The following is a 19,926-nucleotide window of genomic DNA, read 5'->3' as shown; positions in this document are numbered from 1 at the left end:
CCAGTCACCGTCTAGGCCCGGTACACCCCTGTGAATAATAGAGCGTCCAACCTCAAATCAGGCTACAGGGCCCTTCAGCCCATAGAAGGAGAACCTGTCAACAAACGGGGCGAGGGCAATGCTCGGGCCCCTTGCGAAGCCTTTGCCAAGCTCCAAAGGCTGCACTTTCCCAGCAGACCACAGCTCTGTATGCAAATCAAGCAGCTACGACCCCTCCCTCCCCTGCTTTTCTCCTCCAAACCGGTACGCAACCATTTCTGCAGCCCTCTGCCCCAGGGTCCCGGGCAAGGTCTTGGTCTGATGAGGCTAGGGATGGTGGGCGAGCTCGGCTTTGGCAGGGCGACAGGACTAATATTTTCTCTACAGCTTTGGAAGAAAGAAAGCTTCCTTTTTGGGGCACAGGCCCACTTCTAGCGGCGACAGCTTCCGGTAAGGGACCATGCTGAAAAGATGCTTGGAGTTACCGCCAGGGGAGCCACGCCGCTATTGCCTGTGAGTGAAGCTACATTTGAAAGAAATATTTTTTGAGACGCAGTTGTTTGAATTTCTGTAAAAATGTCATTCAGTAAAAGCCTCTCTTCCCTGACCGGGAATCGAAACCGGGCCGCGGCGGTGAGAGCGCCGAATCCTAACCACTAGACCACCAGGGAGACCGCTGGACAGCTCGGGAAGGCCGGGCAGTGGTGTCCGAGTGCACAATGCCTGCAGGTGCCTCAAAGGCCAGTCCATTGGGGGACTGGGAAGAGAGGGGGAGGGCCGAGCAGATAGGTTCTCTCCAGCGGTGAAAAAGGAAGCTGCCTTTTTTGCGTCAAGGGCAGTCTTTCCGCAGCGACAGGAGAATGAATGGGACTCTGCCATAAACACGTTTTGCGTCGCGCTGAGGGCACTTCCTCCATTTTGTGCACGCAAATCTGCATCTGGGAGCAAGATTTCCGGTCGCCAGTTAACTGCATTGCTGTAAATAAAAATGTCAGTTGTTAAAAGAGCTCCTTCCCTGACCGGGAATCGAACCCGGGCCGCAGCGGTGAGAGCGCCGAATCCTAACCACTAGACCACCAGGGACGGTGGGTGCACCCCGTTGCGTGTCGCTCAGATGGTGGCGTCCGAGTCCAAAGGCTGAGGGCCTCTGCTACAATGGGCACCAGTGCCTGCAGGTCTTCGGGGGCCGTTTCTGCTAATAAATAAATAAATAAAGAAATAAAGAAAGAAAGAAAGAAAGAAAACAAAAACACTTGTGATGGTCTGCGAAAAGGGGAGCTTAGAGATTGAAGACAGCATCACTTTGGGAACGTTTGCGCTTTCACTTCCAAGCGCTGATATTCCTGTCTTGCTCTCCTGAAAGGACAGCCTTCCTCGCTATGAGCTTTTGTGGGTCAGTGCTGAAGCTCCCCCTAGAGGCTGCCGCTGAAGATGCACACTCACAACTAACCCTCCTTAGGAGAACTGCTTCGTGGGAGAGCACGTTTATTAAAAGGCGGCAGGCCATGATTGCCTGCGAGACACAGCAGGGTTACCATGCAGAGTTCAAAGGGGGCTTTGCTTGTACAGCAAGTGCCGGAGGGCAAGAAGGGATGACATAGGAGCTGCCCTTTTTTCGGGCTCGCACACCAAGGCCTGCACCAGCCTTCGAGGCTCAGCCTGCCTCTGGACTGCCCTAGACCACCTTTACTCAAAGCACACACTCTGGTCGGGGACTCGAAGCCAGGCCCGTGGCAGTGAAAGCACCAAATCCTCACCACTAGGCCACCGGGGAAACGACTGCAGCACCCGGGAGGTTTCCGCAACCGTACTTGCAGTCAGCTGGAGGCTATTGTAATGCTGTTAAGTGAGAGACGTTTGCCGCTCGCAAGCCAATTCCATCCAACCTCCTGCAGGGGGCACTCTGGGCTGGTTTTCCACTTGTTCGCCTGCTGCTGAAACAGCAAAGATTCAATTCGAAGCCCTTTGCAGCAGCTCACCAGGATGGCCGAGTGGTTAAGGCGTTGGACTTAAGATCCAATGGACAAGTGTCCGCGTGGGTTCGAGCCCCACTCCTGGTACAGGTTTTTACTCTTCTTACCTAAATGCGGCAGCAGCTTCGCACAAGCCCTTTCCTGCTGTCTGTAGGCAGTGCCCCTACCTCAAAGCCCTGAGGCTTGAGTTCACCTGAAAAGAGCAACAAGGAATCGTTGCCCGTAGACTCTTTTCCTGGAAAACCTTTGCATTTTTGTACCATGTCCCTCGCATCCCAAGCTTAAGCCGCCAAAGTTGGCAGAGCTTGTGCAACCCCGCCAACAGCCCTACCACCCCAAAAGAAAATTGGGCAGGGATTCCCGCCTCCGCTTCCTCACGGCTTCCGAAACGGGCTTCCAAACGGGCTTCCAAACGGGCGATGCCCTGACGGGTCAGCCAGTCACCGTCTAGGCCCGGTACACCCCTGTGAATAATAGAGCGTCCAACCTCAAATCAGGCTACAGGGCCCTTCAGCCCATAGAAGGAGAACCTGTCAACAAACGGGGCGAGGGCAATGCTCGGGCCCCTTGCGAAGCCTTTGCCAAGCTCCAAAGGCTGCACTTTCCCAGCAGACCACAGCTCTGTATGCAAATCAAGCAGCTACGACCCCTCCCTCCCCTGCTTTTCTCCTCCAAACCGGTACGCAACCATTTCTGCAGCCCTCTGCCCCAGGGTCCCGGGCAAGGTCTTGGTCTGATGAGGCTAGGGATGGTGGGCGAGCTCGGCTTTGGCAGGGCGACAGGACTAATATTTTCTCTACAGCTTTGGAAGAAAGAAAGCTTCCTTTTTGGGGCACAGGCCCACTTCTAGCGGCGACAGCTTCCGGTAAGGGACCATGCTGAAAAGATGCTTGGAGTTACCGCCAGGGGAGCCACGCCGCTATTGCCTGTGAGTGAAGCTACATTTGAAAGAAATATTTTTTGAGACGCAGTTGTTTGAATTTCTGTAAAAATGTCATTCAGTAAAAGCCTCTCTTCCCTGACCGGGAATCGAACCCGGGCCGCGGCGGTGAGAGCGCCGAATCCTAACCACTAGACCACCAGGGAGACCGCTGGACAGCTCGGGAAGGCCGGGCAGTGGTGTCCGAGTGCACAATGCCTGCAGGTGCCTCAAAGGCCAGTCCATTGGGGGACTGGGAAGAGAGGGGGAGGGCCGAGCAGATAGGTTCTCTCCAGCGGTGAAAAAGGAAGCTGCCTTTTTTGCGTCAAGGGCAGTCTTTCCGCAGCGACAGGAGAATGAATGGGACTCTGCCATAAACACGTTTTGCGTCGCGCTGAGGGCACTTCCTCCATTTTGTGCACGCAAATCTGCATCTGGGAGCAAGATTTCCGGTCGCCAGTTAACTGCATTGCTGTAAATAAAAATGTCAGTTGTTAAAAGAGCTCCTTCCCTGACCGGGAATCGAACCCGGGCCGCAGCGGTGAGAGCGCCGAATCCTAACCACTAGACCACCAGGGACGGTGGGTGCACCCCGTTGCGTGTCGCTCAGATGGTGGCGTCCGAGTCCAAAGGCTGAGGGCCTCTGCTACAATGGGCACCAGTGCCTGCAGGTCTTCGGGGGCCGTTTCTGCTAATAAATAAATAAATAAAGAAATAAAGAAAGAAAGAAAGAAAGAAAACAAAAACACTTGTGATGGTCTGCGAAAAGGGGAGCTTAGAGATTGAAGACAGCATCACTTTGGGAACGTTTGCGCTTTCACTTCCAAGCGCTGATATTCCTGTCTTGCTCTCCTGAAAGGACAGCCTTCCTCGCTATGAGCTTTTGTGGGTCAGTGCTGAAGCTCCCCCTAGAGGCTGCCGCTGAAGATGCACACTCACAACTAACCCTCCTTAGGAGAACTGCTTCGTGGGAGAGCACGTTTATTAAAAGGCGGCAGGCCATGATTGCCTGCGAGACACAGCAGGGTTACCATGCAGAGTTCAAAGGGGGCTTTGCTTGTACAGCAAGTGCCGGAGGGCAAGAAGGGATGACATAGGAGCTGCCCTTTTTTCGGGCTCGCACACCAAGGCCTGCACCAGCCTTCGAGGCTCAGCCTGCCTCTGGACTGCCCTAGACCACCTTTACTCAAAGCACACACTCTGGTCGGGGACTCGAAGCCAGGCCCGTGGCAGTGAAAGCACCAAATCCTCACCACTAGGCCACCGGGGAAACGACTGCAGCACCCGGGAGGTTTCCGCAACCGTACTTGCAGTCAGCTGGAGGCTATTGTAATGCTGTTAAGTGAGAGACGTTTGCCGCTCGCAAGCCAATTCCATCCAACCTCCTGCAGGGGGCACTCTGGGCTGGTTTTCCACTTGTTCGCCTGCTGCTGAAACAGCAAAGATTCAATTCGAAGCCCTTTGCAGCAGCTCACCAGGATGGCCGAGTGGTTAAGGCGTTGGACTTAAGATCCAATGGACAAGTGTCCGCGTGGGTTCGAGCCCCACTCCTGGTACAGGTTTTTACTCTTCTTACCTAAATGCGGCAGCAGCTTCGCACAAGCCCTTTCCTGCTGTCTGTAGGCAGTGCCCCTACCTCAAAGCCCTGAGGCTTGAGTTCACCTGAAAAGAGCAACAAGGAATCGTTGCCCGTAGACTCTTTTCCTGGAAAACCTTTGCATTTTTGTACCATGTCCCTCGCATCCCAAGCTTAAGCCGCCAAAGTTGGCAGAGCTTGTGCAACCCCGCCAACAGCCCTACCACCCCAAAAGAAAATTGGGCAGGGATTCCCGCCTCCGCTTCCTCACGGCTTCCGAAACGGGCTTCCAAACGGGCTTCCAAACGGGCGATGCCCTGACGGGTCAGCCAGTCACCGTCTAGGCCCGGTACACCCCTGTGAATAATAGAGCGTCCAACCTCAAATCAGGCTACAGGGCCCTTCAGCCCATAGAAGGAGAACCTGTCAACAAACGGGGCGAGGGCAATGCTCGGGCCCCTTGCGAAGCCTTTGCCAAGCTCCAAAGGCTGCACTTTCCCAGCAGACCACAGCTCTGTATGCAAATCAAGCAGCTACGACCCCTCCCTCCCCTGCTTTTCTCCTCCAAACCGGTACGCAACCATTTCTGCAGCCCTCTGCCCCAGGGTCCCGGGCAAGGTCTTGGTCTGATGAGGCTAGGGATGGTGGGCGAGCTCGGCTTTGGCAGGGCGACAGGACTAATATTTTCTCTACAGCTTTGGAAGAAAGAAAGCTTCCTTTTTGGGGCACAGGCCCACTTCTAGCGGCGACAGCTTCCGGTAAGGGACCATGCTGAAAAGATGCTTGGAGTTACCGCCAGGGGAGCCACGCCGCTATTGCCTGTGAGTGAAGCTACATTTGAAAGAAATATTTTTTGAGACGCAGTTGTTTGAATTTCTGTAAAAATGTCATTCAGTAAAAGCCTCTCTTCCCTGACCGGGAATCGAACCCGGGCCGCGGCGGTGAGAGCGCCGAATCCTAACCACTAGACCACCAGGGAGACCGCTGGACAGCTCGGGAAGGCCGGGCAGTGGTGTCCGAGTGCACAATGCCTGCAGGTGCCTCAAAGGCCAGTCCATTGGGGGACTGGGAAGAGAGGGGGAGGGCCGAGCAGATAGGTTCTCTCCAGCGGTGAAAAAGGAAGCTGCCTTTTTTGCGTCAAGGGCAGTCTTTCCGCAGCGACAGGAGAATGAATGGGACTCTGCCATAAACACGTTTTGCGTCGCGCTGAGGGCACTTCCTCCATTTTGTGCACGCAAATCTGCATCTGGGAGCAAGATTTCCGGTCGCCAGTTAACTGCATTGCTGTAAATAAAAATGTCAGTTGTTAAAAGAGCTCCTTCCCTGACCGGGAATCGAACCCGGGCCGCAGCGGTGAGAGCGCCGAATCCTAACCACTAGACCACCAGGGACGGTGGGTGCACCCCGTTGCGTGTCGCTCAGATGGTGGCGTCCGAGTCCAAAGGCTGAGGGCCTCTGCTACAATGGGCACCAGTGCCTGCAGGTCTTCGGGGGCCGTTTCTGCTAATAAATAAATAAATAAAGAAATAAAGAAAGAAAGAAAGAAAGAAAACAAAAACACTTGTGATGGTCTGCGAAAAGGGGAGCTTAGAGATTGAAGACAGCATCACTTTGGGAACGTTTGCGCTTTCACTTCCAAGCGCTGATATTCCTGTCTTGCTCTCCTGAAAGGACAGCCTTCCTCGCTATGAGCTTTTGTGGGTCAGTGCTGAAGCTCCCCCTAGAGGCTGCCGCTGAAGATGCACACTCACAACTAACCCTCCTTAGGAGAACTGCTTCGTGGGAGAGCACGTTTATTAAAAGGCGGCAGGCCATGATTGCCTGCGAGACACAGCAGGGTTACCATGCAGAGTTCAAAGGGGGCTTTGCTTGTACAGCAAGTGCCGGAGGGCAAGAAGGGATGACATAGGAGCTGCCCTTTTTTCGGGCTCGCACACCAAGGCCTGCACCAGCCTTCGAGGCTCAGCCTGCCTCTGGACTGCCCTAGACCACCTTTACTCAAAGCACACACTCTGGTCGGGGACTCGAAGCCAGGCCCGTGGCAGTGAAAGCACCAAATCCTCACCACTAGGCCACCGGGGAAACGACTGCAGCACCCGGGAGGTTTCCGCAACCGTACTTGCAGTCAGCTGGAGGCTATTGTAATGCTGTTAAGTGAGAGACGTTTGCCGCTCGCAAGCCAATTCCATCCAACCTCCTGCAGGGGGCACTCTGGGCTGGTTTTCCACTTGTTCGCCTGCTGCTGAAACAGCAAAGATTCAATTCGAAGCCCTTTGCAGCAGCTCACCAGGATGGCCGAGTGGTTAAGGCGTTGGACTTAAGATCCAATGGACAAGTGTCCGCGTGGGTTCGAGCCCCACTCCTGGTACAGGTTTTTACTCTTCTTACCTAAATGCGGCAGCAGCTTCGCACAAGCCCTTTCCTGCTGTCTGTAGGCAGTGCCCCTACCTCAAAGCCCTGAGGCTTGAGTTCACCTGAAAAGAGCAACAAGGAATCGTTGCCCGTAGACTCTTTTCCTGGAAAACCTTTGCATTTTTGTACCATGTCCCTCGCATCCCAAGCTTAAGCCGCCAAAGTTGGCAGAGCTTGTGCAACCCCGCCAACAGCCCTACCACCCCAAAAGAAAATTGGGCAGGGATTCCCGCCTCCGCTTCCTCACGGCTTCCGAAACGGGCTTCCAAACGGGCTTCCAAACGGGCGATGCCCTGACGGGTCAGCCAGTCACCGTCTAGGCCCGGTACACCCCTGTGAATAATAGAGCGTCCAACCTCAAATCAGGCTACAGGGCCCTTCAGCCCATAGAAGGAGAACCTGTCAACAAACGGGGCGAGGGCAATGCTCGGGCCCCTTGCGAAGCCTTTGCCAAGCTCCAAAGGCTGCACTTTCCCAGCAGACCACAGCTCTGTATGCAAATCAAGCAGCTACGACCCCTCCCTCCCCTGCTTTTCTCCTCCAAACCGGTACGCAACCATTTCTGCAGCCCTCTGCCCCAGGGTCCCGGGCAAGGTCTTGGTCTGATGAGGCTAGGGATGGTGGGCGAGCTCGGCTTTGGCAGGGCGACAGGACTAATATTTTCTCTACAGCTTTGGAAGAAAGAAAGCTTCCTTTTTGGGGCACAGGCCCACTTCTAGCGGCGACAGCTTCCGGTAAGGGACCATGCTGAAAAGATGCTTGGAGTTACCGCCAGGGGAGCCACGCCGCTATTGCCTGTGAGTGAAGCTACATTTGAAAGAAATATTTTTTGAGACGCAGTTGTTTGAATTTCTGTAAAAATGTCATTCAGTAAAAGCCTCTCTTCCCTGACCGGGAATCGAACCCGGGCCGCGGCGGTGAGAGCGCCGAATCCTAACCACTAGACCACCAGGGAGACCGCTGGACAGCTCGGGAAGGCCGGGCAGTGGTGTCCGAGTGCACAATGCCTGCAGGTGCCTCAAAGGCCAGTCCATTGGGGGACTGGGAAGAGAGGGGGAGGGCCGAGCAGATAGGTTCTCTCCAGCGGTGAAAAAGGAAGCTGCCTTTTTTGCGTCAAGGGCAGTCTTTCCGCAGCGACAGGAGAATGAATGGGACTCTGCCATAAACACGTTTTGCGTCGCGCTGAGGGCACTTCCTCCATTTTGTGCACGCAAATCTGCATCTGGGAGCAAGATTTCCGGTCGCCAGTTAACTGCATTGCTGTAAATAAAAATGTCAGTTGTTAAAAGAGCTCCTTCCCTGACCGGGAATCGAACCCGGGCCGCAGCGGTGAGAGCGCCGAATCCTAACCACTAGACCACCAGGGACGGTGGGTGCACCCCGTTGCGTGTCGCTCAGATGGTGGCGTCCGAGTCCAAAGGCTGAGGGCCTCTGCTACAATGGGCACCAGTGCCTGCAGGTCTTCGGGGGCCGTTTCTGCTAATAAATAAATAAATAAAGAAATAAAGAAAGAAAGAAAGAAAGAAAACAAAAACACTTGTGATGGTCTGCGAAAAGGGGAGCTTAGAGATTGAAGACAGCATCACTTTGGGAACGTTTGCGCTTTCACTTCCAAGCGCTGATATTCCTGTCTTGCTCTCCTGAAAGGACAGCCTTCCTCGCTATGAGCTTTTGTGGGTCAGTGCTGAAGCTCCCCCTAGAGGCTGCCGCTGAAGATGCACACTCACAACTAACCCTCCTTAGGAGAACTGCTTCGTGGGAGAGCACGTTTATTAAAAGGCGGCAGGCCATGATTGCCTGCGAGACACAGCAGGGTTACCATGCAGAGTTCAAAGGGGGCTTTGCTTGTACAGCAAGTGCCGGAGGGCAAGAAGGGATGACATAGGAGCTGCCCTTTTTTCGGGCTCGCACACCAAGGCCTGCACCAGCCTTCGAGGCTCAGCCTGCCTCTGGACTGCCCTAGACCACCTTTACTCAAAGCACACACTCTGGTCGGGGACTCGAAGCCAGGCCCGTGGCAGTGAAAGCACCAAATCCTCACCACTAGGCCACCGGGGAAACGACTGCAGCACCCGGGAGGTTTCCGCAACCGTACTTGCAGTCAGCTGGAGGCTATTGTAATGCTGTTAAGTGAGAGACGTTTGCCGCTCGCAAGCCAATTCCATCCAACCTCCTGCAGGGGGCACTCTGGGCTGGTTTTCCACTTGTTCGCCTGCTGCTGAAACAGCAAAGATTCAATTCGAAGCCCTTTGCAGCAGCTCACCAGGATGGCCGAGTGGTTAAGGCGTTGGACTTAAGATCCAATGGACAAGTGTCCGCGTGGGTTCGAGCCCCACTCCTGGTACAGGTTTTTACTCTTCTTACCTAAATGCGGCAGCAGCTTCGCACAAGCCCTTTCCTGCTGTCTGTAGGCAGTGCCCCTACCTCAAAGCCCTGAGGCTTGAGTTCACCTGAAAAGAGCAACAAGGAATCGTTGCCCGTAGACTCTTTTCCTGGAAAACCTTTGCATTTTTGTACCATGTCCCTCGCATCCCAAGCTTAAGCCGCCAAAGTTGGCAGAGCTTGTGCAACCCCGCCAACAGCCCTACCACCCCAAAAGAAAATTGGGCAGGGATTCCCGCCTCCGCTTCCTCACGGCTTCCGAAACGGGCTTCCAAACGGGCTTCCAAACGGGCGATGCCCTGACGGGTCAGCCAGTCACCGTCTAGGCCCGGTACACCCCTGTGAATAATAGAGCGTCCAACCTCAAATCAGGCTACAGGGCCCTTCAGCCCATAGAAGGAGAACCTGTCAACAAACGGGGCGAGGGCAATGCTCGGGCCCCTTGCGAAGCCTTTGCCAAGCTCCAAAGGCTGCACTTTCCCAGCAGACCACAGCTCTGTATGCAAATCAAGCAGCTACGACCCCTCCCTCCCCTGCTTTTCTCCTCCAAACCGGTACGCAACCATTTCTGCAGCCCTCTGCCCCAGGGTCCCGGGCAAGGTCTTGGTCTGATGAGGCTAGGGATGGTGGGCGAGCTCGGCTTTGGCAGGGCGACAGGACTAATATTTTCTCTACAGCTTTGGAAGAAAGAAAGCTTCCTTTTTGGGGCACAGGCCCACTTCTAGCGGCGACAGCTTCCGGTAAGGGACCATGCTGAAAAGATGCTTGGAGTTACCGCCAGGGGAGCCACGCCGCTATTGCCTGTGAGTGAAGCTACATTTGAAAGAAATATTTTTTGAGACGCAGTTGTTTGAATTTCTGTAAAAATGTCATTCAGTAAAAGCCTCTCTTCCCTGACCGGGAATCGAACCCGGGCCGCGGCGGTGAGAGCGCCGAATCCTAACCACTAGACCACCAGGGAGACCGCTGGACAGCTCGGGAAGGCCGGGCAGTGGTGTCCGAGTGCACAATGCCTGCAGGTGCCTCAAAGGCCAGTCCATTGGGGGACTGGGAAGAGAGGGGGAGGGCCGAGCAGATAGGTTCTCTCCAGCGGTGAAAAAGGAAGCTGCCTTTTTTGCGTCAAGGGCAGTCTTTCCGCAGCGACAGGAGAATGAATGGGACTCTGCCATAAACACGTTTTGCGTCGCGCTGAGGGCACTTCCTCCATTTTGTGCACGCAAATCTGCATCTGGGAGCAAGATTTCCGGTCGCCAGTTAACTGCATTGCTGTAAATAAAAATGTCAGTTGTTAAAAGAGCTCCTTCCCTGACCGGGAATCGAACCCGGGCCGCAGCGGTGAGAGCGCCGAATCCTAACCACTAGACCACCAGGGACGGTGGGTGCACCCCGTTGCGTGTCGCTCAGATGGTGGCGTCCGAGTCCAAAGGCTGAGGGCCTCTGCTACAATGGGCACCAGTGCCTGCAGGTCTTCGGGGGCCGTTTCTGCTAATAAATAAATAAATAAAGAAATAAAGAAAGAAAGAAAGAAAGAAAACAAAAACACTTGTGATGGTCTGCGAAAAGGGGAGCTTAGAGATTGAAGACAGCATCACTTTGGGAACGTTTGCGCTTTCACTTCCAAGCGCTGATATTCCTGTCTTGCTCTCCTGAAAGGACAGCCTTCCTCGCTATGAGCTTTTGTGGGTCAGTGCTGAAGCTCCCCCTAGAGGCTGCCGCTGAAGATGCACACTCACAACTAACCCTCCTTAGGAGAACTGCTTCGTGGGAGAGCACGTTTATTAAAAGGCGGCAGGCCATGATTGCCTGCGAGACACAGCAGGGTTACCATGCAGAGTTCAAAGGGGGCTTTGCTTGTACAGCAAGTGCCGGAGGGCAAGAAGGGATGACATAGGAGCTGCCCTTTTTTCGGGCTCGCACACCAAGGCCTGCACCAGCCTTCGAGGCTCAGCCTGCCTCTGGACTGCCCTAGACCACCTTTACTCAAAGCACACACTCTGGTCGGGGACTCGAAGCCAGGCCCGTGGCAGTGAAAGCACCAAATCCTCACCACTAGGCCACCGGGGAAACGACTGCAGCACCCGGGAGGTTTCCGCAACCGTACTTGCAGTCAGCTGGAGGCTATTGTAATGCTGTTAAGTGAGAGACGTTTGCCGCTCGCAAGCCAATTCCATCCAACCTCCTGCAGGGGGCACTCTGGGCTGGTTTTCCACTTGTTCGCCTGCTGCTGAAACAGCAAAGATTCAATTCGAAGCCCTTTGCAGCAGCTCACCAGGATGGCCGAGTGGTTAAGGCGTTGGACTTAAGATCCAATGGACAAGTGTCCGCGTGGGTTCGAGCCCCACTCCTGGTACAGGTTTTTACTCTTCTTACCTAAATGCGGCAGCAGCTTCGCACAAGCCCTTTCCTGCTGTCTGTAGGCAGTGCCCCTACCTCAAAGCCCTGAGGCTTGAGTTCACCTGAAAAGAGCAACAAGGAATCGTTGCCCGTAGACTCTTTTCCTGGAAAACCTTTGCATTTTTGTACCATGTCCCTCGCATCCCAAGCTTAAGCCGCCAAAGTTGGCAGAGCTTGTGCAACCCCGCCAACAGCCCTACCACCCCAAAAGAAAATTGGGCAGGGATTCCCGCCTCCGCTTCCTCACGGCTTCCGAAACGGGCTTCCAAACGGGCTTCCAAACGGGCGATGCCCTGACGGGTCAGCCAGTCACCGTCTAGGCCCGGTACACCCCTGTGAATAATAGAGCGTCCAACCTCAAATCAGGCTACAGGGCCCTTCAGCCCATAGAAGGAGAACCTGTCAACAAACGGGGCGAGGGCAATGCTCGGGCCCCTTGCGAAGCCTTTGCCAAGCTCCAAAGGCTGCACTTTCCCAGCAGACCACAGCTCTGTATGCAAATCAAGCAGCTACGACCCCTCCCTCCCCTGCTTTTCTCCTCCAAACCGGTACGCAACCATTTCTGCAGCCCTCTGCCCCAGGGTCCCGGGCAAGGTCTTGGTCTGATGAGGCTAGGGATGGTGGGCGAGCTCGGCTTTGGCAGGGCGACAGGACTAATATTTTCTCTACAGCTTTGGAAGAAAGAAAGCTTCCTTTTTGGGGCACAGGCCCACTTCTAGCGGCGACAGCTTCCGGTAAGGGACCATGCTGAAAAGATGCTTGGAGTTACCGCCAGGGGAGCCACGCCGCTATTGCCTGTGAGTGAAGCTACATTTGAAAGAAATATTTTTTGAGACGCAGTTGTTTGAATTTCTGTAAAAATGTCATTCAGTAAAAGCCTCTCTTCCCTGACCGGGAATCGAACCCGGGCCGCGGCGGTGAGAGCGCCGAATCCTAACCACTAGACCACCAGGGAGACCGCTGGACAGCTCGGGAAGGCCGGGCAGTGGTGTCCGAGTGCACAATGCCTGCAGGTGCCTCAAAGGCCAGTCCATTGGGGGACTGGGAAGAGAGGGGGAGGGCCGAGCAGATAGGTTCTCTCCAGCGGTGAAAAAGGAAGCTGCCTTTTTTGCGTCAAGGGCAGTCTTTCCGCAGCGACAGGAGAATGAATGGGACTCTGCCATAAACACGTTTTGCGTCGCGCTGAGGGCACTTCCTCCATTTTGTGCACGCAAATCTGCATCTGGGAGCAAGATTTCCGGTCGCCAGTTAACTGCATTGCTGTAAATAAAAATGTCAGTTGTTAAAAGAGCTCCTTCCCTGACCGGGAATCGAACCCGGGCCGCAGCGGTGAGAGCGCCGAATCCTAACCACTAGACCACCAGGGACGGTGGGTGCACCCCGTTGCGTGTCGCTCAGATGGTGGCGTCCGAGTCCAAAGGCTGAGGGCCTCTGCTACAATGGGCACCAGTGCCTGCAGGTCTTCGGGGGCCGTTTCTGCTAATAAATAAATAAATAAAGAAATAAAGAAAGAAAGAAAGAAAGAAAACAAAAACACTTGTGATGGTCTGCGAAAAGGGGAGCTTAGAGATTGAAGACAGCATCACTTTGGGAACGTTTGCGCTTTCACTTCCAAGCGCTGATATTCCTGTCTTGCTCTCCTGAAAGGACAGCCTTCCTCGCTATGAGCTTTTGTGGGTCAGTGCTGAAGCTCCCCCTAGAGGCTGCCGCTGAAGATGCACACTCACAACTAACCCTCCTTAGGAGAACTGCTTCGTGGGAGAGCACGTTTATTAAAAGGCGGCAGGCCATGATTGCCTGCGAGACACAGCAGGGTTACCATGCAGAGTTCAAAGGGGGCTTTGCTTGTACAGCAAGTGCCGGAGGGCAAGAAGGGATGACATAGGAGCTGCCCTTTTTTCGGGCTCGCACACCAAGGCCTGCACCAGCCTTCGAGGCTCAGCCTGCCTCTGGACTGCCCTAGACCACCTTTACTCAAAGCACACACTCTGGTCGGGGACTCGAAGCCAGGCCCGTGGCAGTGAAAGCACCAAATCCTCACCACTAGGCCACCGGGGAAACGACTGCAGCACCCGGGAGGTTTCCGCAACCGTACTTGCAGTCAGCTGGAGGCTATTGTAATGCTGTTAAGTGAGAGACGTTTGCCGCTCGCAAGCCAATTCCATCCAACCTCCTGCAGGGGGCACTCTGGGCTGGTTTTCCACTTGTTCGCCTGCTGCTGAAACAGCAAAGATTCAATTCGAAGCCCTTTGCAGCAGCTCACCAGGATGGCCGAGTGGTTAAGGCGTTGGACTTAAGATCCAATGGACAAGTGTCCGCGTGGGTTCGAGCCCCACTCCTGGTACAGGTTTTTACTCTTCTTACCTAAATGCGGCAGCAGCTTCGCACAAGCCCTTTCCTGCTGTCTGTAGGCAGTGCCCCTACCTCAAAGCCCTGAGGCTTGAGTTCACCTGAAAAGAGCAACAAGGAATCGTTGCCCGTAGACTCTTTTCCTGGAAAACCTTTGCATTTTTGTACCATGTCCCTCGCATCCCAAGCTTAAGCCGCCAAAGTTGGCAGAGCTTGTGCAACCCCGCCAACAGCCCTACCACCCCAAAAGAAAATTGGGCAGGGATTCCCGCCTCCGCTTCCGAAACGGGCTTCCAAACGGGCGATGCCCTGACGGGTCAGCCAGTCACCGTCTAGGCCCGGTACACCCCTGTGAATAATAGAGCGTCCAACCTCAAATCAGGCTACAGGGCCCTTCAGCCCATAGAAGGAGAACCTGTCAACAAACGGGGCGAGGGCAATGCTCGGGCCCCTTGCGAAGCCTTTGCCAAGCTCCAAAGGCTGCACTTTCCCAGCAGACCACAGCTCTGTATGCAAATCAAGCAGCTACGACCCCTCCCTCCCCTGCTTTTCTCCTCCAAACCGGTACGCAACCATTTCTGCAGCCCTCTGCCCCAGGGTCCCGGGCAAGGTCTTGGTCTGATGAGGCTAGGGATGGTGGGCGAGCTCGGCTTTGGCAGGGCGACAGGACTAATATTTTCTCTACAGCTTTGGAAGAAAGAAAGCTTCCTTTTTGGGGCACAGGCCCACTTCTAGCGGCGACAGCTTCCGGTAAGGGACCATGCTGAAAAGATGCTTGGAGTTACCGCCAGGGGAGCCACGCCGCTATTGCCTGTGAGTGAAGCTACATTTGAAAGAAATATTTTTTGAGACGCAGTTGTTTGAATTTCTGTAAAAATGTCATTCAGTAAAAGCCTCTCTTCCCTGACCGGGAATCGAACCCGGGCCACGGCGGTGAGAGCGCCGAATCCTAACCACTAGACCACCAGGGAGACCGCTGGACAGCTCGGGAAGGCCGGGCAGTGGTGTCCGAGTGCACAATGCCTGCAGGTGCCTCAAAGGCCAGTCCATTGGGGGACTGGGAAGAGAGGGGGAGGGCCGAGCAGATAGGTTCTCTCCAGCGGTGAAAAAGGAAGCTGCCTTTTTTGCGTCAAGGGCAGTCTTTCCGCAGCGACAGGAGAATGAATGGGACTCTGCCATAAACACGTTTTGCGTCGCGCTGAGGGCACTTCCTCCATTTTGTGCACGCAAATCTGCATCTGGGAGCAAGATTTCCAGTCGCCAGTTAACTGCATTGCTGTAAATAAAAATGTCAGTTGTTAAAAGAGCTCCTTCCCTGACCGGGAATCGAACCCGGGCCGCGGCGGTGAGAGCCCCGAATCCTAACCACTAGACCACCAGGGACGGTGGGTGCACCCCGTTGCGTGTCGCTCAGATGGTGGCGTCCGAGTCCAAAGGCTGAGGGCCTCTGCTACAATGGGCACCAGTGCCTGCAGGTCTTCGGGGGCCGTTTCTGCTAATAAATAAAGAAATAAAGAAAGAAAGAAAGAAAGAAAGAAAACAAAAACACTTGTGATGGTCTGCGAAAAGGGGAGCTTAGAGATTGAAGACAGCATCACTTTGGGAACGTTTGCGCTTTCACTTCCAAGCGCTGATATTCCTGTCTTGCTCTCCTGAAAGGACAGCCTTCCTCGCTATGAGCTTTTGTGGGTCAGTGCTGAAGCTCCCCCTAGAGGCTGCCGCTGAAGATGCACACTCACAACTAACCCTCCTTAGGAGAACTGCTTCGTGGGAGAGCACGTTTATTAAAAGGCGGCAGGCCATGATTGCCTGCGAGACACAGCAGGGTTACCATGCAGAGTTCAAAGGGGGCTTTGCTTGTACAGCAAGTGCCGGAGGGCAAGAAGGGATGACATAGGAGCTGCCCTTTTTTCGGGCTCGCACACCAAGGCCTGCACCAGCCTTCGAGGCTCAGCCTGCCTCTGGACTGCCCTAGACCACCTTTACTCAAAGCACACACTCTGGTCGGGGACTCGAAGCCAGGCCCGTGGCAGTGAAAGCACCAAATCCTCACCACTAGGCCACCGGGGAAACGACTGCAGCACCCGGGAGGTTTCCGCAACCGTACTTGCAGTCAGCTGGAGGCTATTGTAATGCTGTTAAGTGAGAGACGTTTGCCGCTCGCAAGCCAATTCCATCCAACCTCCTGCAGGGGGCACTCTGGGCTGGTTTTCCACTTGTTCGCCTGCTGCTGAAACAGCAAAGATTCAATTCGAAGCCCTTTGCAGCAGCTCACCAGGATGGCCGAGTGGTTAAGGCGTTGGACTTAAGATCCAATGGACAAGTGTCCGCGTGGGTTCGAGCCCCACTCCTGGTACAGGTTTTTACTCTTCTTACCTAAATGCGGCAGCAGCTTCGCACAAGCCCTTTCCTGCTGTCTGTAGGCAGTGCCCCTACCTCAAAGCCCTGAGGCTTGAGTTCACCTGAAAAGAGCAACAAGGAATCGTTGCCCGTAGACTCTTTTCCTGGAAAACCTTTGCATTTTTGTACCATGTCCCTCGCATCCCAAGCTTAAGCCGCCAAAGTTGGCAGAGCTTGTGCAACCCCGCCAACAGCCCTACCACCCCAAAAGAAAATTGGGCAGGGATTCCCGCCTCCGCTTCCTCACGGCTTCCGAAACGGGCTTCCAAACGGGCGATGCCCTGACGGGTCAGCCAGTCACCGTCTAGGCCCGGTACACCCCTGTGAATAATAGAGCGTCCAACCTCAAATCAGGCTACAGGGCCCTTCAGCCCATAGAAGGAGAACCTGTCAACAAACGGGGCGAGGGCAATGCTCGGGCCCCTTGCGAAGCCTTTGCCAAGCTCCAAAGGCTGCACTTTCCCAGCAGACCACAGCTCTGTATGCAAATCAAGCAGCTACGACCCCTCCCTCCCCTGCTTTTCTCCTCCAAACCGGTACGCAACCATTTCTGCAGCCCTCTGCCCCAGGGTCCCGGGCAAGGTCTTGGTCTGATGAGGCTAGGGATGGTGGGCGAGCTCGGCTTTGGCAGGGCGACAGGACTAATATTTTCTCTACAGCTTTGGAAGAAAGAAAGCTTCCTTTTTGGGGCACAGGCCCACTTCTAGCGGCGACAGCTTCCGGTAAGGGACCATGCTGAAAAGATGCTTGGAGTTACCGCCAGGGGAGCCACGCCGCTATTGCCTGTGAGTGAAGCTACATTTGAAAGAAATATTTTTTGAGACGCAGTTGTTTGAATTTCTGTAAAAATGTCATTCAGTAAAAGCCTCTCTTCCCTGACCGGGAATCGAAACCGGGCCGCGGCGGTGAGAGCGCCGAATCCTAACCACTAGACCACCAGGGAGACCGCTGGACAGCTCGGGAAGGCCGGGCAGTGGTGTCCGAGTGCACAATGCCTGCAGGTGCCTCAAAGGCCAGTCCATTGGGGGACTGGGAAGAGAGGGGGAGGGCCGAGCAGATAGGTTCTCTCCAGCGGTGAAAAAGGAAGCTGCCTTTTTTGCGTCAAGGGCAGTCTTTCCGCAGCGACAGGAGAATGAATGGGACTCTGCCATAAACACGTTTTGCGTCGCGCTGAGGGCACTTCCTCCATTTTGTGCACGCAAATCTGCATCTGGGAGCAAGATTTCCGGTCGCCAGTTAACTGCATTGCTGTAAATAAAAATGTCAGTTGTTAAAAGAGCTCCTTCCCTGACCGGGAATCGAACCCGGGCCGCAGCGGTGAGAGCGCCGAATCCTAACCACTAGACCACCAGGGACGGTGGGTGCACCCCGTTGCGTGTCGCTCAGATGGTGGCGTCCGAGTCCAAAGGCTGAGGGCCTCTGCTACAATGGGCACCAGTGCCTGCAGGTCTTCGGGGGCCGTTTCTGCTAATAAATAAATAAATAAAGAAATAAAGAAAGAAAGAAAGAAAGAAAACAAAAACACTTGTGATGGTCTGCGAAAAGGGGAGCTTAGAGATTGAAGACAGCATCACTTTGGGAACGTTTGCGCTTTCACTTCCAAGCGCTGATATTCCTGTCTTGCTCTCCTGAAAGGACAGCCTTCCTCGCTATGAGCTTTTGTGGGTCAGTGCTGAAGCTCCCCCTAGAGGCTGCCGCTGAAGATGCACACTCACAACTAACCCTCCTTAGGAGAACTGCTTCGTGGGAGAGCACGTTTATTAAAAGGCGGCAGGCCATGATTGCCTGCGAGACACAGCAGGGTTACCATGCAGAGTTCAAAGGGGGCTTTGCTTGTACAGCAAGTGCCGGAGGGCAAGAAGGGATGACATAGGAGCTGCCCTTTTTTCGGGCTCGCACACCAAGGCCTGCACCAGCCTTCGAGGCTCAGCCTGCCTCTGGACTGCCCTAGACCACCTTTACTCAAAGCACACACTCTGGTCGGGGACTCGAAGCCAGGCCCGTGGCAGTGAAAGCACCAAATCCTCACCACTAGGCCACCGGGGAAACGACTGCAGCACCCGGGAGGTTTCCGCAACCGTACTTGCAGTCAGCTGGAGGCTATTGTAATGCTGTTAAGTGAGAGACGTTTGCCGCTCGCAAGCCAATTCCATCCAACCTCCTGCAGGGGGCACTCTGGGCTGGTTTTCCACTTGTTCGCCTGCTGCTGAAACAGCAAAGATTCAATTCGAAGCCCTTTGCAGCAGCTCACCAGGATGGCCGAGTGGTTAAGGCGTTGGACTTAAGATCCAATGGACAAGTGTCCGCGTGGGTTCGAGCCCCACTCCTGGTACAGGTTTTTACTCTTCTTACCTAAATGCGGCAGCAGCTTCGCACAAGCCCTTTCCTGCTGTCTGTAGGCAGTGCCCCTACCTCAAAGCCCTGAGGCTTGAGTTCACCTGAAAAGAGCAACAAGGAATCGTTGCCCGTAGACTCTTTTCCTGGAAAACCTTTGCATTTTTGTACCATGTCCCTCGCATCCCAAGCTTAAGCCGCCAAAGTTGGCAGAGCTTGTGCAACCCCGCCAACAGCCCTACCACCCCAAAAGAAAATTGGGCAGGGATTCCCGCCTCCGCTTCCTCACGGCTTCCGAAACGGGCTTCCAAACGGGCGATGCCCTGACGGGTCAGCCAGTCACCGTCTAGGCCCGGTACACCCCTGTGAATAATAGAGCGTCCAACCTCAAATCAGGCTACAGGGCCCTTCAGCCCATAGAAGGAGAACCTGTCAACAAACGGGGCGAGGGCAATGCTCGGGCCCCTTGCGAAGCCTTTGCCAAGCTCCAAAGGCTGCACTTTCCCAGCAGACCACAGCTCTGTATGCAAATCAAGCAGCTACGACCCCTCCCTCCCCTGCTTTTCTCCTCCAAACCGGTACGCAACCATTTCTGCAGCCCTCTGCCCCAGGGTCCCGGGCAAGGTCTTGGTCTGATGAGGCTAGGGATGGTGGGCGAGCTCGGCTTTGGCAGGGCGACAGGACTAATATTTTCTCTACAGCTTTGGAAGAAAGAAAGCTTCCTTTTTGGGGCACAGGCCCACTTCTAGCGGCGACAGCTTCCGGTAAGGGACCATGCTGAAAAGATGCTTGGAGTTACCGCCAGGGGAGCCACGCCGCTATTGCCTGTGAGTGAAGCTACATTTGAAAGAAATATTTTTTGAGACGCAGTTGTTTGAATTTCTGTAAAAATGTCATTCAGTAAAAGCCTCTCTTCCCTGACCGGGAATCGAACCCGGGCCGCGGCGGTGAGAGCGCCGAATCCTAACCACTAGACCACCAGGGAGACCGCTGGACAGCTCGGGAAGGCCGGGCAGTGGTGTCCGAGTGCACAATGCCTGCAGGTGCCTCAAAGGCCAGTCCATTGGGGGACTGGGAAGAGAGGGGGAGGGCCGAGCAGATAGGTTCTCTCCAGCGGTGAAAAAGGAAGCTGCCTTTTTTGCGTCAAGGGCAGTCTTTCCGCAGCGACAGGAGAATGAATGGGACTCTGCCATAAACACGTTTTGCGT

At 54.6% G+C, this 19,926-nt stretch overlaps 25 non-coding genes across 25 annotated transcripts; 8 read left to right on the top strand and 17 right to left on the bottom strand.

Annotated features, from left to right (window-relative positions):
- Positions 1 to 578: 578 nt before the first annotated feature.
- TRNAE-CUC (transfer RNA glutamic acid (anticodon CUC)) lies at positions 579 to 650 on the bottom strand. The gene has a single exon. It is a non-coding gene; the product is annotated as a tRNA-Glu (tRNA).
- A 340-nt stretch (positions 651 to 990) lies between these two features.
- TRNAE-CUC (transfer RNA glutamic acid (anticodon CUC)) lies at positions 991 to 1,062 on the bottom strand. Its single transcript has one exon. It is a non-coding gene; the product is annotated as a tRNA-Glu (tRNA).
- Positions 1,063 to 1,956: 894 nt separating this feature from the next.
- On the top strand, positions 1,957 to 2,039 carry TRNAL-UAA (transfer RNA leucine (anticodon UAA)). Its single transcript has one exon. It is a non-coding gene; the product is annotated as a tRNA-Leu (tRNA).
- A 927-nt stretch (positions 2,040 to 2,966) lies between these two features.
- Positions 2,967 to 3,038, bottom strand: TRNAE-CUC (transfer RNA glutamic acid (anticodon CUC)). The gene has a single exon. It is a non-coding gene; the product is annotated as a tRNA-Glu (tRNA).
- A 340-nt stretch (positions 3,039 to 3,378) lies between these two features.
- Positions 3,379 to 3,450, bottom strand: TRNAE-CUC (transfer RNA glutamic acid (anticodon CUC)). The gene has a single exon. It is a non-coding gene; the product is annotated as a tRNA-Glu (tRNA).
- Positions 3,451 to 4,344: 894 nt separating this feature from the next.
- Positions 4,345 to 4,427, top strand: TRNAL-UAA (transfer RNA leucine (anticodon UAA)). Its single transcript has one exon. It is a non-coding gene; the product is annotated as a tRNA-Leu (tRNA).
- Positions 4,428 to 5,354: 927 nt separating this feature from the next.
- TRNAE-CUC (transfer RNA glutamic acid (anticodon CUC)) lies at positions 5,355 to 5,426 on the bottom strand. The gene has a single exon. It is a non-coding gene; the product is annotated as a tRNA-Glu (tRNA).
- A 340-nt stretch (positions 5,427 to 5,766) lies between these two features.
- On the bottom strand, positions 5,767 to 5,838 carry TRNAE-CUC (transfer RNA glutamic acid (anticodon CUC)). The gene has a single exon. It is a non-coding gene; the product is annotated as a tRNA-Glu (tRNA).
- Positions 5,839 to 6,732: 894 nt separating this feature from the next.
- Positions 6,733 to 6,815, top strand: TRNAL-UAA (transfer RNA leucine (anticodon UAA)). Its single transcript has one exon. It is a non-coding gene; the product is annotated as a tRNA-Leu (tRNA).
- A 927-nt stretch (positions 6,816 to 7,742) lies between these two features.
- TRNAE-CUC (transfer RNA glutamic acid (anticodon CUC)) lies at positions 7,743 to 7,814 on the bottom strand. Its single transcript has one exon. It is a non-coding gene; the product is annotated as a tRNA-Glu (tRNA).
- A 340-nt stretch (positions 7,815 to 8,154) lies between these two features.
- TRNAE-CUC (transfer RNA glutamic acid (anticodon CUC)) lies at positions 8,155 to 8,226 on the bottom strand. The gene has a single exon. It is a non-coding gene; the product is annotated as a tRNA-Glu (tRNA).
- Positions 8,227 to 9,120: 894 nt separating this feature from the next.
- On the top strand, positions 9,121 to 9,203 carry TRNAL-UAA (transfer RNA leucine (anticodon UAA)). Its single transcript has one exon. It is a non-coding gene; the product is annotated as a tRNA-Leu (tRNA).
- A 927-nt stretch (positions 9,204 to 10,130) lies between these two features.
- TRNAE-CUC (transfer RNA glutamic acid (anticodon CUC)) lies at positions 10,131 to 10,202 on the bottom strand. Its single transcript has one exon. It is a non-coding gene; the product is annotated as a tRNA-Glu (tRNA).
- Positions 10,203 to 10,542: 340 nt separating this feature from the next.
- TRNAE-CUC (transfer RNA glutamic acid (anticodon CUC)) lies at positions 10,543 to 10,614 on the bottom strand. Its single transcript has one exon. It is a non-coding gene; the product is annotated as a tRNA-Glu (tRNA).
- Positions 10,615 to 11,508: 894 nt separating this feature from the next.
- On the top strand, positions 11,509 to 11,591 carry TRNAL-UAA (transfer RNA leucine (anticodon UAA)). Its single transcript has one exon. It is a non-coding gene; the product is annotated as a tRNA-Leu (tRNA).
- A 927-nt stretch (positions 11,592 to 12,518) lies between these two features.
- On the bottom strand, positions 12,519 to 12,590 carry TRNAE-CUC (transfer RNA glutamic acid (anticodon CUC)). Its single transcript has one exon. It is a non-coding gene; the product is annotated as a tRNA-Glu (tRNA).
- Positions 12,591 to 12,930: 340 nt separating this feature from the next.
- Positions 12,931 to 13,002, bottom strand: TRNAE-CUC (transfer RNA glutamic acid (anticodon CUC)). Its single transcript has one exon. It is a non-coding gene; the product is annotated as a tRNA-Glu (tRNA).
- Positions 13,003 to 13,896: 894 nt separating this feature from the next.
- TRNAL-UAA (transfer RNA leucine (anticodon UAA)) lies at positions 13,897 to 13,979 on the top strand. Its single transcript has one exon. It is a non-coding gene; the product is annotated as a tRNA-Leu (tRNA).
- Positions 13,980 to 14,883: 904 nt separating this feature from the next.
- On the bottom strand, positions 14,884 to 14,955 carry TRNAE-CUC (transfer RNA glutamic acid (anticodon CUC)). The gene has a single exon. It is a non-coding gene; the product is annotated as a tRNA-Glu (tRNA).
- Positions 14,956 to 15,295: 340 nt separating this feature from the next.
- On the bottom strand, positions 15,296 to 15,367 carry TRNAE-CUC (transfer RNA glutamic acid (anticodon CUC)). The gene has a single exon. It is a non-coding gene; the product is annotated as a tRNA-Glu (tRNA).
- An 890-nt stretch (positions 15,368 to 16,257) lies between these two features.
- TRNAL-UAA (transfer RNA leucine (anticodon UAA)) lies at positions 16,258 to 16,340 on the top strand. Its single transcript has one exon. It is a non-coding gene; the product is annotated as a tRNA-Leu (tRNA).
- Positions 16,341 to 17,255: 915 nt separating this feature from the next.
- Positions 17,256 to 17,327, bottom strand: TRNAE-CUC (transfer RNA glutamic acid (anticodon CUC)). The gene has a single exon. It is a non-coding gene; the product is annotated as a tRNA-Glu (tRNA).
- Positions 17,328 to 17,667: 340 nt separating this feature from the next.
- Positions 17,668 to 17,739, bottom strand: TRNAE-CUC (transfer RNA glutamic acid (anticodon CUC)). The gene has a single exon. It is a non-coding gene; the product is annotated as a tRNA-Glu (tRNA).
- An 894-nt stretch (positions 17,740 to 18,633) lies between these two features.
- Positions 18,634 to 18,716, top strand: TRNAL-UAA (transfer RNA leucine (anticodon UAA)). Its single transcript has one exon. It is a non-coding gene; the product is annotated as a tRNA-Leu (tRNA).
- Positions 18,717 to 19,631: 915 nt separating this feature from the next.
- TRNAE-CUC (transfer RNA glutamic acid (anticodon CUC)) lies at positions 19,632 to 19,703 on the bottom strand. The gene has a single exon. It is a non-coding gene; the product is annotated as a tRNA-Glu (tRNA).
- Between the last annotated feature and the right edge of the window lie 223 nt (positions 19,704 to 19,926).

This window comes from Ambystoma mexicanum, chromosome 5p (genome assembly GCF_040938575.1).
Source record: "Ambystoma mexicanum isolate Mex_15411 chromosome 5p, UKY_AmexF1_1, whole genome shotgun sequence".
Lineage (NCBI taxonomy): Eukaryota > Metazoa > Chordata > Amphibia > Caudata > Ambystomatidae > Ambystoma > Ambystoma mexicanum.
This window is presented reverse-complemented; position numbering and strand designations above follow the sequence as displayed.